The sequence below is a fragment of the Bombina bombina genome, chromosome 7 (genome assembly GCF_027579735.1).
Source record: "Bombina bombina isolate aBomBom1 chromosome 7, aBomBom1.pri, whole genome shotgun sequence".
Lineage (NCBI taxonomy): Eukaryota > Metazoa > Chordata > Amphibia > Anura > Bombinatoridae > Bombina > Bombina bombina.
Window position 1 is genome coordinate 431681778 of NC_069505.1, and position 14033 is coordinate 431695810.

The following is a 14033-nucleotide window of genomic DNA, read 5'->3' on the forward strand; positions in this document are numbered from 1 at the left end:
TAACAATAAATATATTAACCCCTAAACCGCTACTCCTGGACCCCGCCGCCAGCTACATTAACTATATTGCCCCATAATATGATCCCCCTACCCCGCCGCCAGCTATTTTAACTATATTACCCCCTAATGTGAGCCCCCTACCCCGCCGTCAGCTACATTAACTATATTACCCCCTAATTTGATCCCCCTACCCTGCCGCCAGCTATTTGAACTATATTACCCCCTAATGTGAGCCCCCTACCCCGCCGCCAGCTACTTTAACTATATTACCCCTAATATGATCCCCCTACAGCGCCGCCACCTATTTTAACTATATTAACCCCTAATGTGAGCCCCCTACCCCGCCGCCACCTACATTATATGTACTACCCCCTAATCTGACCCCCTTACACCCCCGCCACCTATATTAAAATTATTAACCCCTAATCTAATCCCCCTACAAAACTGCCACCTATATTAACTATATTAACCCTAATTATATTAGGGTTAATATAGTTAATATAGTTATTATATTATATATATTAACTATATTAACCCTATCTAACCCTAGCACCCCTAACTTAATTATTATTGCAATAAATCTAAATAATATTAATATTATTAACTAAAATATTCCTATTTAAAACTAAATACTTACCTATAAAATAAACCCTAACGGCTAGATTTAGAGTTTGGCGTTAGCCGTCAAAACCAGCGTTAGAGGCTCCTAACGCTGGTTTTGGGCTACCGCTGGTATTTAGAGTCAGTCAGGAAAGGGTCTAACGCTCACTTTGCAGCCGCGACTTTTCAATACCGCAGATCCCCCTACGCCATTTGCGTATCCTATCTTTTCAATGGGATCTTTCTAACGCCGGTATTTAGAGTCTTGGCTGAAGTGAGCGTTAGAAATCTAACGACAAAACTCCAGGCGCAGAAAAAAGTCAGTAGTTAAGAGCTTTTTGGGCTAACGCCGGTTTATAAAGCTCTTAACTACTGTGCTCTAAAGTACACTAACACCCATAAACTACCTATGCACCCCTAAACCGAGGCCCCCCCACATCGCCGCCACTCTATTAAAAATTTTTAACCCCTAATCTGCCGACCGCACACCGCCGCCAGCTACGTTATCCCTATGTACCACTAATCTGCTGCCCCTAACACCGCCGACCCCTATATTATATTTATTAACCCCTAATCTGCCCCCCACAACGTCGCCTCCACCTACCTACAATTATTAACCCCTAATCTGCCGACCGGACCTCACCGCTACTATAATAAATGTATTAACCCCTAATCCGCCTCACTCCCGCCTCAATAACCCTATAATAAATAGTATTAACCCCTAATCTGCCCTCCCTAACATTGCCGACACCTAACTTCAAGTATTAACCCCTAATCTGCTGACCGGACCTCACCGCTACTCTAATAAATTTTTTAACCCCTAAAGCTTGCCGACACCTAACTTCAAGTATTAACGCCTAATCTGCCGACCGGACCTCACCGCTACTCTAATAAATTTTTTAACCCCTAAAGCTAAGTCTAACCCTAACACCCCCCTAAGTAACTATAATTTAAATCTAACGAAATAAATTAACTCTTATTAAATAAATTATTCCTATTTAAAGCTAAATACTTACCTGTAAAATAAACCCTAATATAGCTACAATATAAATTATAATTATATTGTAGCTATTTTAGGATTAATATTTATTTTACAGGCAACTTTGTAATTATTTTAACCAGGTACAATAGCTATTAAATCGTTAATAACTATTTAATGGCTACCTAGTTAAAATAATTACAAAATGACCTGTAAAATAAATCCTAACCTAAGTTACAATTAAACCTAACACTACACTATCAATAAATTAATTAAATACAATACCTACAAATAAATACAATTAAATAAACTAACTAAAGTACAAAAAATAAAAAAGAACTAAGTTACAAAAAATAAAAAATATTTACAAACATTAGAAAAATATTACAACAATTTTAAACTAATTACACCTACTCTAAGCCCCCTAATAAAATAACAAAGCCCCCCAAAATAAAAAAATGCCCTACCCTATTCTAAAATTAAAATAGAAAAGCTCTTTTACCTTACCAGCCCTTAAAAGGGCCCTTTGCGGGGCATGCCCCAAAGAATTCAGCTCTTTTGCCTGTAAAAAAAAAACATACAATACCCCCCCCAACATTACAACCCACCACCCACATACCCCTAATCTAACCCAAACCCCCCTTAAATAAACCTAACACTAAGCCCCTGAAGATCTCCCTACCTTGTCTTCACCACACCGGGTCCCGATCGGTCCAGAAGAGCCTCCAAAGTCTTCATCCAAGCCCAAGCGGGGGCTGAAGAGTGACGTCCATCCTCCGGCTGAAGTCTTGATCCAAGCGGCGTCTAAAGAATTCCATCTTCGGGCAGAAGTCTTCATCCTATCCGGGCAGAAGAGTCGATCTGGACCGGCAAACATCTTCATCCAAGCCGCATCTTCTATGTTCTTCCATCCGATGACGAGCGGCTCCATCTTGAAGACCTCCGGCGCAGATCCATCCTCTTCTTCCGACGACTAGACGACGAATGAAGGTTCCTTTAAGGGACGTCATCCAAGATGGCGTCCCTTGAATTCCGATTGGCTGATAGGATTCTATCAGCCAATCGGAATTAAGGTAGGAAAATTCTGATTGGCTGATGGAATCAGCCAATCAGATTCAAGTTCAATCCGATTGGCTGATCGACTCTTCTGCCCGGATAGGATGAAGACTTCTGCCCGAAGATGGAATTCTTTAGCCGCCGCTTGGATCAAGACTTCAGCCGGAGGATGGACATCACTCTTCAGCCCCCGCTTGGGCTTGGATGAAGACTTCGGAGGCTCTTCTGGACCGATCGGGACCCGGTGTAGTGAAGACAAGGTAGGGAGATCTTCAGGGGCTTAGTGTTAGGTTTATTTAAGGGGGGTTTGGGTTAGATTAGGGGTATGTGGGTGGTGGGTTGTAATGTTGGGGGGGGGTATTGTATGTTTTTTTTTTACAGGCAAAAGAGCTGAATTCTTTGGGGCATTCCCCGGCAAAGGGCCCTTTTAAGGGCTGGTAAGGTAAAAGAGCTTTTCTATTTTAATTTTAGAATAGGGTAAGGCATTTTTTTATTTTGGGGGCTTTGTTATTTTATTAGGGGGCTTAGAGTAGGTGTAATTAGTTTAAAATTGTTGTAATATTTTTCTAATGTTTGTAAATATTTTTTTATTTTTTGTAACTTAGTTCTTTTTTATTTTTTGTACTTTAGTTACAGTGGGGCAAAAAAGTATTTAGTCAGCCACCAATTGTGCAAGTTCTCCCACTTAAGAAGATGAGAGAGGCCTGTAATTTTCATCATAGGTATACCTCAACTATGAGAGACAAAATGTGGAAACAAATCCAGATAATCACATTGTCTGATTTGGAAAGAATTTATTTGCATATTATGGTGGAAAATAAGTATTTGGTCACCTACAAACAAGCAAGATTTCTGGCTCTCACAGACCTGTATCTTCTTCTTTAAGAGGCTCCTCTGTCCTCCACTCATTACCTGTATTAATGGCACCTGTTTGAACTTGTTATCAGTATAAAAGACACCTATCCACAACCACAACCTCAAACAGTCACACTCCAAACTCCACTATGGTGAAGACCAAAGAGCTGTCGAAGGACACCAGAAACAAAATTGTAGACCTGTACCAGGCTGGGAAGACTGAATCTGCAATAGGCAAGCAGCTTGGTGTAAAGAAATCAACTGTGGGAGCAATAATTAGAAAATGGAAGACATACAAGACCACTGATAATCTCCCTTGATCTGGGGCTCTACGCAAGATCTCACCCCGTGGGGTCAAAATGATCACAAGAACGGTGAGCAAACATCCCAGAACCACACGGGGGGACCTAGTGAATGACCTGCAGAGAGCTGGGACCAACGTAACAAAAGCTACCATCAGTAACACACTACGCCGCCAGGGACTCAGATCCTGCAGTACCAGACGTGTCCCCCTGCTTAAGCCAGTACATGTCCGGGCCCATCTGAAGTATGCTAGAGAGTATTTGGATGATCCAGAAGTGGATTGGGAGAATGTCATATGGTCAGATGAAACCAAAGTAAAACTGTTTGGTAGAAACACAACTCGTCGTGTTTGGAGGAGAGAGAATGCTGAGTTGCAACCAAAGAACACCATACCTACTGTGAAGCATGGGGGTGGCAACATCATGCTTTGGGGCTGTATCTCTGCAAAGGGAACAGGACGACTGTTCCGTGTACATGAAAGAATGAATGGGGCCATGTATTGTGAGATTTTGAGTGCAAACCTCCTTCCATCAGCAAGGGCATTGAAGATGAAACGTGGCTGGGTCTTTCAGCATGACAATGATCCCAAACACACCGCCCGGGCAATGAAGGAGTGGCTTCGTAAGAAGCATTTCAAGGTCCTGGAGTGGCCTAGCCAGTCTCCAGATCTCAACCCCATAGAAAAACTTTGGAGGGAGTTGAAAGTCTGTGTTGCCCAGCAACAGCCCCAAAACATCACTGCTCTAGAGGAGATCTGAATGCAGGAATGGGCCAACATACCAGCAACAGTGTGTGACAACCTTGTGAAGACTTACAGAAAATGTTTGATCTCTGTCATTGCCAACAAAGGATATATAACAAAGTATTGAGATTAACTTTTGATATTGACCAAATACTTATTTTCCACCATAATATGCAAATAAATTCTTTCCAAATCAGACAATGTGATTGTCTGGATTTGTTTCCACATTTTGTCTCTCATAGTTGAGGTATACCTATGATGAAAATTACAGGCTTCTCTCATCTTCTTAAGTGGGAGAACTTGCACAATTGGTGGCTGACTAAATACTTTTTTGCCCCACTGTAGTTTATTTAATTGTATTTATTTGTAGGTATTGTATTTAATTAATTTATTGATAGTGTAGTGTTAGGTTTAATTGTAGATAATTGTAGGTATTTTATTTAATTAATTTATTGATAGTGTAGCGTTAGGTTTAATTGTAACTTAGGTTAGGATTTATTTTACAGGTAATTTTGTAATTATTTTAACTAGGTAGCCATTAAATAGTTATTAACGATTTAATAGCTATTGTACCTGGTTAAAATAATTACAAAGTTGCCTGTAAAATAAATATTAATCCTAAAATAGCTACAATATAATTATAATTTATATTGTAGCTATATTAGGATTTATTTTACAGGTAAGTATTTAGCTTTAAATAGGAATCATTTATTTAATAAGAGTTAATTTATTTCGTTAGATTTAAATTATATTTAACTTAGGGGGGTGTTAGGGTTTGGGTTAGACGTAGCTTTAGGGGTTAAAAAATGTATTAGAGTAGCGGTGAGGTCCGGTCGGCAGATTAGGGGTTAATACTTGAAGTTAGGTGTCGGCGATGTTAGGGAGGGCAGATTAGGGGTTAATACTATTTATTATAGGGTTATTGAGGCGGGAGTGAGGCGGATTAGGGGTTAATACATTTATTATAGTAGTGGTGAGGTCCGGTCGGCAGATTAGGGGTTAATAATTGTAGGTAGGTAGAGGCGACGTTGTGGGGGGCAGATTAGGGGTTAATAAATATAATATAGGGGTCGGCGGTGTTATGGGCAGCAGATTAGGGGTACATAGGTATAATGTAGGTTGCAGCGGTGTATGGAGCGGCAGATTAGGGGTTAATAATAATATGCAGGGGTCAGCAATAGCAGGGGCGGCAGATTAGGGGTTAATAAGTGTAAGATTAGGGGTGTTTAGACTCGGGGTACATGTTAGAGTGTTAGGTGCAGACTTAGAAACTGTTTCCCCATAGGAAACAATGGGGCTGCGTTAGGAGCTGAACGCTGCTTTTTTGCAGGTGTTAGGTTTTTTTTCAGCTCAAAATGCCCCATTGTTTTCTATGGGGGAATCGTGCACGAGGACGTTTTTGAAGCTGGCCGCGTCCGTAAGCACAGCTGGTATTTAGAGTTGCAGTGGCGGTAAATTATGCTCTACACTCCCTCTTTGGAGCCTAACGCAGCCATTCTGTGAACTCTAAATACCAGCGGTATTTAAAAGGTGCGGGGGAAAAAAAGCCAGCGTTAGCTACGCGGGTCGTTACCGACAAAACTCTAAATCTAGGCGTAAGATAGCTACAATATAATTAATAATTACATTGTAGCTATTTTAGGGTTTATATTTATTTTACAGGTAACTTGGTATTTATTTTAACTAGGTACAATAGCTATTAAATAGTTAATAACAATAGCTACCTAGTTAAAATAATTACCAATTTACCTGTAAAATAAATCCTAACCTAAGTTACAAATACACCTACACTATCAATAAATTAATTAAATTAACTACAATTATCTAAACTAAAATATAATTAAATACACTAAACTAAATTACAAAAAACCCCCCCACTAAATTACAAAAAATTTAAAAAGATTACAAGAATTTTAAGCTAATTACACCTAATCTAAGCCCCCTAATAAAATAACAAAGCCCCCCAAAATAAAAAAATGTCCCTACCCTAAACTAAATTACAAAAAGTAATCAGCCCTATTACCAGCCCTTAAAAGGGCCTTCTGTGGGGCATTGCCCCAAAGTAATCAGCTCTTTTACCTGTGGAAAAAAAGAACAAACCCCCCCCCCATTACAACCCACCACCCACACACTCCTACTCTAAAACCCACCCTATCCCCCCTTTAAAAAACTTAAGTCTAACCCCTAAGTGGTCCTTACCTGTCCTGAAGACCGGCGGAGAAGGTCCTGTTCCAGACGGAGAAGTCTTCTTCCATGCGGCGACCTCTTCTTCTTCCAGGAACCAGCCGGCGTGGAGCGGAGGAGTTGAAGACCGATGACCTATTCTAATCAGCCAATAGAATTACAGTAGCTCTTATTCTATTGGCTATTCAAATCAGCCAATAGAATTAAAGTAGCTTTCATCCGATTGGCTGATTTGAATTTAAAGGCTCAAATCAGCCAATAGGAATTCAAGGGACGCCATTTTTAATCGCGTACCTTGAATTCCTATTCAGTGTACGGCGGCGATCGTATGAAGAGGATCCGCCACGCTCCATGGCTCCGGTCTTCAGTTCCAGCGTCACCGATCTTCAGTTCCTGCATTGCCGGCCTTCAGTTCCAGAGAGGATGGTCTTCAGCTCTGCGGTCATCGGTCTTCAACTCCTCCGCTCCGCGTTGGCTGGTTCCTGGAAGAAGAAGAGGTCACCGCCTGGAAGAAGACTTCTCTGCCTGGAACAGGACCTTCTCCACCGGTCTTCAGGACAGGTAAGGACCACTTGGGGGTTAGACTTAGGTTTTTTTAAGGGGGGATAGGGTGGGTTTTAGAGTAGGGGTGTGTGGGTGGTGGGTTGTAATGGGGGGGGTGGTTGTTCTTTTTTTCCACAGGTAAAAGAGCTGATAACTTCGGGGCAATGCCCCACAAAAGGCCCTTTTAAGGGCTGGTAATAGAGCTGATTACTTTTTGTTATTTAGTTTAGGGTAGGGACATTTTTTTATTTTGGGGGCTTTGTTATTTTATTATGGGGCTTAGATTAGGTGTAATTAGCATAAAATTCTAGTAAACTTTTTTTATTTCTTGTAATTTAGTGTTTGTTTTTTTTCGTAATTTAGTTTAGTGTATTTAATTATATTTTAGTTTAGATAATTGTAGTTTATTTAATTAATTTATTGATAGTGTAGGTGTATTTGTAACTTAGGTTAGGATTTATTTTACAGGTAAATTGGTAATTATTTTAACTAGGTAGCTATTAAATAGTTATTAACTATTTAATAGCTATTGTACCTAGTTAAAATAAATACCAAGTTACCTGTAAAATAAATATAAACCCTAAAATAGCTACAATGTAATTATTAATTATATTGTAGCTATCTTAGGGTTTATTTTATAGGTAAGTATTTAGTTTTAAATAGGAATATTTTAGTTAATAATATTAATATTATTTAGATTTATTGCAATAATAATTAAGTTAGGGGTGTTAGGGTTAGATAGGGTTAATATAGTTAATATATATAATATAATAACTATATTAACTATATTAACCCTAATATAATTAGGGTTAATATAGTTAATATAGGTGGCGACGGTGTAGGGGGGTCAGATTAGGGGTTAATATATTTAATATAGGTGGCGGCGGTGTAGGGGGATTAGATTAGGGGTTAATATATTTAATATAGGTGGTGGCGGTGTAGGGGGATTAGATTAGGGGTTAATATATTTAATATAGGTGGCGACGGTGTACGGGGGTCAGATTACAGGTAAAAGAGCTGATTACTTTGGGGCAATGCCCCACAAAAGGTCCTTTTAAGGGCTGGTAATAGAGCTGATTACTTTGGGGCAAAGCAGTGTAGGGACACTTTAGTATTTTAGGGGGTAATACATTTATTATAGGTGGCGGCGGTGTAGGGGGATTCGATTAGGGGTTAATACAATTAATATAGGTGGTGCGGTGTAGGGGGATTAGATTAGGGGTTAATCATTTTAATATAGGTGGCGGCGGTGTAGGGGGATTAGATTAGGGCGTAATGTAGTTAAAATAGGTGGCGGCGGGGTAGGGGGCTTATATTAAGGGGTAATAATTTTAATATAGGTGGCGGCGGTGTAGGGGGATTACATTAGGGGGTTAGACATTTAATGTAGGTGGCGGCGGTGTAGGGGTTTACATTAGGGGTTAATAATTTTAATGTAGGTGGCGGCGGTGTAGGGGGATCACATTAGGGGGTTAGACATTTAATGTAGGTGGCGGCGGTGTAGGGGGATTACATTAGGGGTTAATAATTTTAATGTAGGTGGCGGCGGTGTAGGGGGATCACATTAGGGGGGTTAGACATTTAATTTAGGTGGCGGCGGGGTCCGGGAGCGGCGGTTTAGGGGTTAAGCATTTTATTAGGGATTGCGGCTGGGGATTGCAGTTGACAGGTAGATAGACATTGCGCATGCGTTAGGTGTTAGGTTTTTTTTGCAGGTAGTTTAGGGAGTTACAGGGCTCCAATACTCAGCGTAAGGCTTACTACGCCTGCAATTTGTGGCGAGGTGAAAATGGAGTAAGATTTCTCCATTTTCGACACTTAAGTCCTTACGCTGTATATTGGATACCAAACTGCGTGGGTTTGGTATACCTGTCTATGGGCCAAAAAACTACGGCCAAAGGCAGAAATATACGAGCGTAACTTCTAGGTTACGCCGTATATAGGATACCAAACCCGGTCAAAATTTGGTGTCGCTTGCTTTTGGGGGCGACGCTGCATATCGGATCGGGCCCCATACCTGTCAGCTAAATCTGCTGTAAAACAAATTAAGGATCAAGAATATCACCGCATCTGAAGGCCCCACAAAGTAAGCGATTCTCCTAGGAACAACCTGTACCCATTTAAAAATGATCCTCCCATGAGCAGTGAGGAACCAGGTGTCAACCCGACCCATTATCTTCCTTACTTATTAATTGTAAAGGGACAGTCTACTCCAGAATTGTTATTGTTTAAATCCCCTTTATTACCCATTCCCTAGTTTTGCATAACCAACACTGTTATATTAATTAAGTTTTTATCTCTGTGATTACCTTGTATCTGAGCCTCTGCAGACAGCCCCCTTATTTTAGTTATTTTGACAGACTTCCATTTTAGCCAATCAGTGCACTCTCATAAGTAACTCCACGGGCATGAGCACAATGTTATCTATATGGCACACGTGAACTAGCACTAAGTGTGAAAAACAGTTCAAAATGCATTCAGATAAGAAATTAGCATATGAGCCTACCTAGGTTAAGCTTTCAACAAAAAATACCAAGAGAGCAAAGCAAATTTTTACAATAAAATTAATTTTGACTAGACTGTCCCTTTAAGGTATAAAGGGCCTCTATCCCACCTGTGGTGTCAGTGGACCCTGGAGAGATCTTATTCAAGTTAAGGAGACAAACTAAACATCTCTAGCTGCAAAACATCTGCTGTCCAATAGGAATGTGTATCTATATTTCAAAACAATAAAAATTCTGGTGTTGACTGTCCCTTTAAGTAAGAATTTAACTGATAGTAGGATCTAATGCTTGTAGTTAGGGCAGGGTGTACATGATTACCGAATTGAATCTGTGAGATAAGGCAGGGTATAACTAATCATTTGATCCAATATGATCACAGCATGTAAGTGTGTTCACTGGTTTTTATATAGGATCAGGACATGAAATCAGTGATTACTGGATCCAAACTGGTAACACAATACAGAGCACAGAATCTCATATTAAACAGATTTGGAACAGTAGATTGATTACTTGATCTATTAAACATATTTAGGGGGTCGGTAAAGTAGTGTCAGTAATCACTAGATCTCTTTAAACAGATTTAGGGGGTTGGTACAGTAGTGCCAGTGATCACTATATCCTATTAAACAGATAAAGTGGGTTGGTAAAGTAGTGTCAGCGATCACTGGATCTGATTAAACAGATTAAGGGGGTTGTTAAGTAGTGTCAGTGCAAACTAGATCTCATTAAACAGATTTAAGAAGTCGGTACAGTAGTATCAGTGATTACTAGATCTCATTTTAACCCGATTTAGGGGGTCAGTAAAGTAGTGTCAGTAACAACTACTGTAGATATCATTAAAAAGGTTTGGGGAACCAGCACAGTAGTGTCAGTGATTACTAAATATAATATTAAACTGCTATAGGGGGTCGGGCAGATCACTACTCATGAAGGTCCCACAAAGTAGGTGGAGCCTCCTAAGGATGACCTGTACCTTCTCAAAAATTATTCTCACATGAGCAGTGAGGAACCAGGCATCACCCTGGCTCGTTATTTTCCTTACTCATTAGTTTAAGACATAAAGAGTACTTTAACCGCCTGTGGTGTGGCCCCTGGAGAGATCCTGGTTCATGTTAGGTAAACAAACTGAAGATCCCTGGCTGCAAAACATCTGCTGTCCAGTAGGGGGGTCTGTGTAACACAAAACAGATCTTTAAAGATCCCTGGCTGTAAAACATCTGCAGACCAATAGTGGGCGTCTGTGTAACACATTACAGATCACAAAGATCCCTGGCGGCAAAACATCTGCTGACCAATAGGGGGCATCTGTGTAACACAATGCAGATTCCTAATAATCCCTGGATGCAAAACATTTTCTGTGCAATGGGGGGAATCTCATATTAAACATATTTGGGGGTCGGTACAGTAGTGTCAATGATCACTAGATCACATTTTAAACAGATTTAGAAGGTTGGTAAAGTAATGTCAGTGACAACTAGATCTAATTTTAAACAGATTTTAGAGGGTTATCAGTGTCATTAATCACTAGATCTCAAACAGGTTTAGTGAACAAGTACAGTTGTGTCAGTGATAAATACATCCACCTTAAAATTGATTTAGGGGGTTGGGCAGATCACTGCTCTTAAGGGCAACCGGTACCTGCTCAAAAAAATCTTCTCACATGAGCAGTAAGGAACCAGGCTTCACCAAAGTTCATTAGTTTCTTTACTTACTAGTTTAAGGTATAAAGAGCCGTAGTCTGCCTGTGGTGTGGCCCCTGCAGAGATCCTGATTCATATTAGGGAGACCAACTGAAGATCTCTTGCTGCTAAACAGCTGCTGTCCAATAGGGGGCGTCTGGGTAACACAGGATATTAAGTTGCTATAGCTCATACAACACAGATTTTGGGGGTCAGTATAGTAGATTGACTGATTGCTGAATCTCAAATTAAACATACTTGGGGGTCAGAACAGTGGATTGAGTGACCACTAGATCTCATATTAACAGATTTAGGGGGTTGGTACAGTAGCGTTAGTGATCACTAGATCTCATATTAAATAGATTAAGGGGATTAGTACAGTAGTGTATGGGGTCACTAGATCTCATATTAAAGAGATTTAGTACAGAAAATTCAATGATGACTAAAGTTAAATACCATATATAATGAATCAGTAAACTGACTAACCACTAAATCTTATATTTTACATATTTGAGGGTTGGGCAGATCACGACTCCTGAAGGTCCCACAAAGTAGGTGGTTCCTCCTAAAGGCGACCTGTACCCACTCAAAAATTCTTCTCACATGAGCAGTGAGGAACCAGGCGTCACCCCGGCTCGTTATTTTCCTTACTCATTAGTTTAAGGCATAACGAGCCGTTGTCCACCTGTGGTGTGGCCCCTGCAGAGATCCTGATTCATGTTAGGGAGACCAACTGAAGATCTCTAGTTGCAAAACATCTGTTGTCCAATAGGGGGCGTCTGGGTAACACAATACAGATTCCTAAAAAAATCCCTTGTTGCAAAACATCTGCTTACCAATAGGGGGCATCTGTGTAAAACAATACAGATTCCTAATAATCCCTGGCTGCAAATCATTTTCTGTCCAATGGGGGAATCTAGGTAACACAATACAGATCACTGAATCTCATATTAAACATATTTGGGGGGTCGGTACAGTATTTTGAGTGATAAATAAATCTAAGATTTTGTACATTAGATTCATTAATTGATCTCATATTAAACAGGGGGCAGGTAAAGTAGTGTCAGTGATCACTAGATCTCATTAAACATATTTAGGGCTTGGTTCAGTATTGTCAGTGATCACTTGATCTCATTAAACAGATTTAGTGGATCGGTACAGTAGTGTCAGCAATCACTAGATCTCATTAAACAGATTTAGGAGGTTGGTACAATAGTGTCAGTAATTACTATATTTCATTTAACAGATATAGAGGTTCGCAAAATAGTATCAGTGATCACAAGATCTGATTTTAAACAAATTTAGGGGATTGTCAAACAGTGTCGACAGTGACCACTTTGCCTCGAAGCACAGTGGCGTCAGTGATAATCAAATCTAATTTAAAACTGATTTGGGGGGTCAGGCAGATCACTACTCATAAAGGTCCCACAAAGTAGGTGGATCCTCCTAAGAGCAACCGGTACCTACTCAAAAAATCTTCTCACATGAGTAGTGAGGAACTAGGCGTCACCCCAGCTCGTTATTTTCCTTACTCATTACTTTAAGGAATAACGAGCCATAGTCTGCTTGTGGTGTGGCCCCTGCAGAGATCCTGATTCATGTTAGGGAGACCAACGGAAGATCTCTTGCTGCAAAACAGCTGTTGTCCAATAGGGGGCGTTTGTGTAACACAATACAGATCTCTAAAGATTCCTGGTTGTAAAACATCTGCTGTCTAATAGGGGACGTCTGGGTAACACATGATGTTAAGTTGCTATATCTCATATAACACAAAATTGTGTGGGTCGGTAAAGCAGATTGAGTTATTGCTGAATCTCAAATTAAACATACTTGAGTGACCACTAGATCTCATATTAAACAGATTAAGGGGATTAGTACATTAGTGTCAGGGATCACTAGATCTAATATTAAACAGATTTAGATTAGTACAGTAGTGTCAGTGATCATTAAATCTCAATAAACAGATCCAGAGGATCAGTACAGTAGTATCAGTGACCACTAGATCTCATATTAAACAATGTAAGGTGATTAGTACAGTGTCAGGTCTTACTAGATATAATATTAAACAGATTTAGGAGATCGGTACAGTAGTATCAGTGATCACTAGATCTCATTAAATAGATCAAGGGGATCAATAGATCTCATATTAAACAGATTTAGTACAGAAAAATCAATGATGACTAGAATTCGATAAACTGTTTTAGAAGATAGATGAGTAGAAATTTAATACCATATTTAGTGAAACAGTAAACTGACTAACCACTAAATCTTATATTTTACATATTTTGGGGGTTGGGCAAATCACGACTCCTGAAGGTCCCACAAAGTAGGTGGATCCTCCTAAAGGCGACCTGTACCCACTCAAAAATTCTTCTCACATGAGCAGTGAGGAACCAGGCGTCACCCCGGCTCGTTATTTTCCTTACTCATTAGTTTAAGGCATAACGAGCCGTTTTCCACCTGTGGTGTGGCCCCTGCAGAGATCCTGATTCATGTTAGGGAGACCAACTGAAGATCTCTAGTTGCAAAACATCTGTTGTCCAATAGGGGACGTCTGGGTAACACAATACAGATTCCTAAAAAATCCC

The 14033-nt window shown here is 40.0% G+C and overlaps 5 non-coding genes across 5 annotated transcripts; all 5 read right to left on the reverse strand.

Annotated features, from left to right (window-relative positions):
• Positions 1-9315: 9315 nt before the first annotated feature.
• Positions 9316-9466, reverse strand: LOC128636838 (U12 minor spliceosomal RNA). The gene has a single exon (XR_008398750.1). It is a non-coding gene; the product is annotated as a U12 minor spliceosomal RNA (small nuclear RNA).
• A 1209-nt stretch (positions 9467-10675) lies between these two features.
• On the reverse strand, positions 10676-10825 carry LOC128636835 (U12 minor spliceosomal RNA). Its single transcript, XR_008398746.1, has one exon. It is a non-coding gene; the product is annotated as a U12 minor spliceosomal RNA (small nuclear RNA).
• Positions 10826-11963: 1138 nt separating this feature from the next.
• LOC128636830 (U12 minor spliceosomal RNA) lies at positions 11964-12113 on the reverse strand. Its single transcript, XR_008398741.1, has one exon. It is a non-coding gene; the product is annotated as a U12 minor spliceosomal RNA (small nuclear RNA).
• Positions 12114-12844: 731 nt separating this feature from the next.
• LOC128636836 (U12 minor spliceosomal RNA) lies at positions 12845-12994 on the reverse strand. The gene has a single exon (XR_008398747.1). It is a non-coding gene; the product is annotated as a U12 minor spliceosomal RNA (small nuclear RNA).
• Positions 12995-13738: 744 nt separating this feature from the next.
• Positions 13739-13888, reverse strand: LOC128636832 (U12 minor spliceosomal RNA). The gene has a single exon (XR_008398743.1). It is a non-coding gene; the product is annotated as a U12 minor spliceosomal RNA (small nuclear RNA).
• Between the last annotated feature and the right edge of the window lie 145 nt (positions 13889-14033).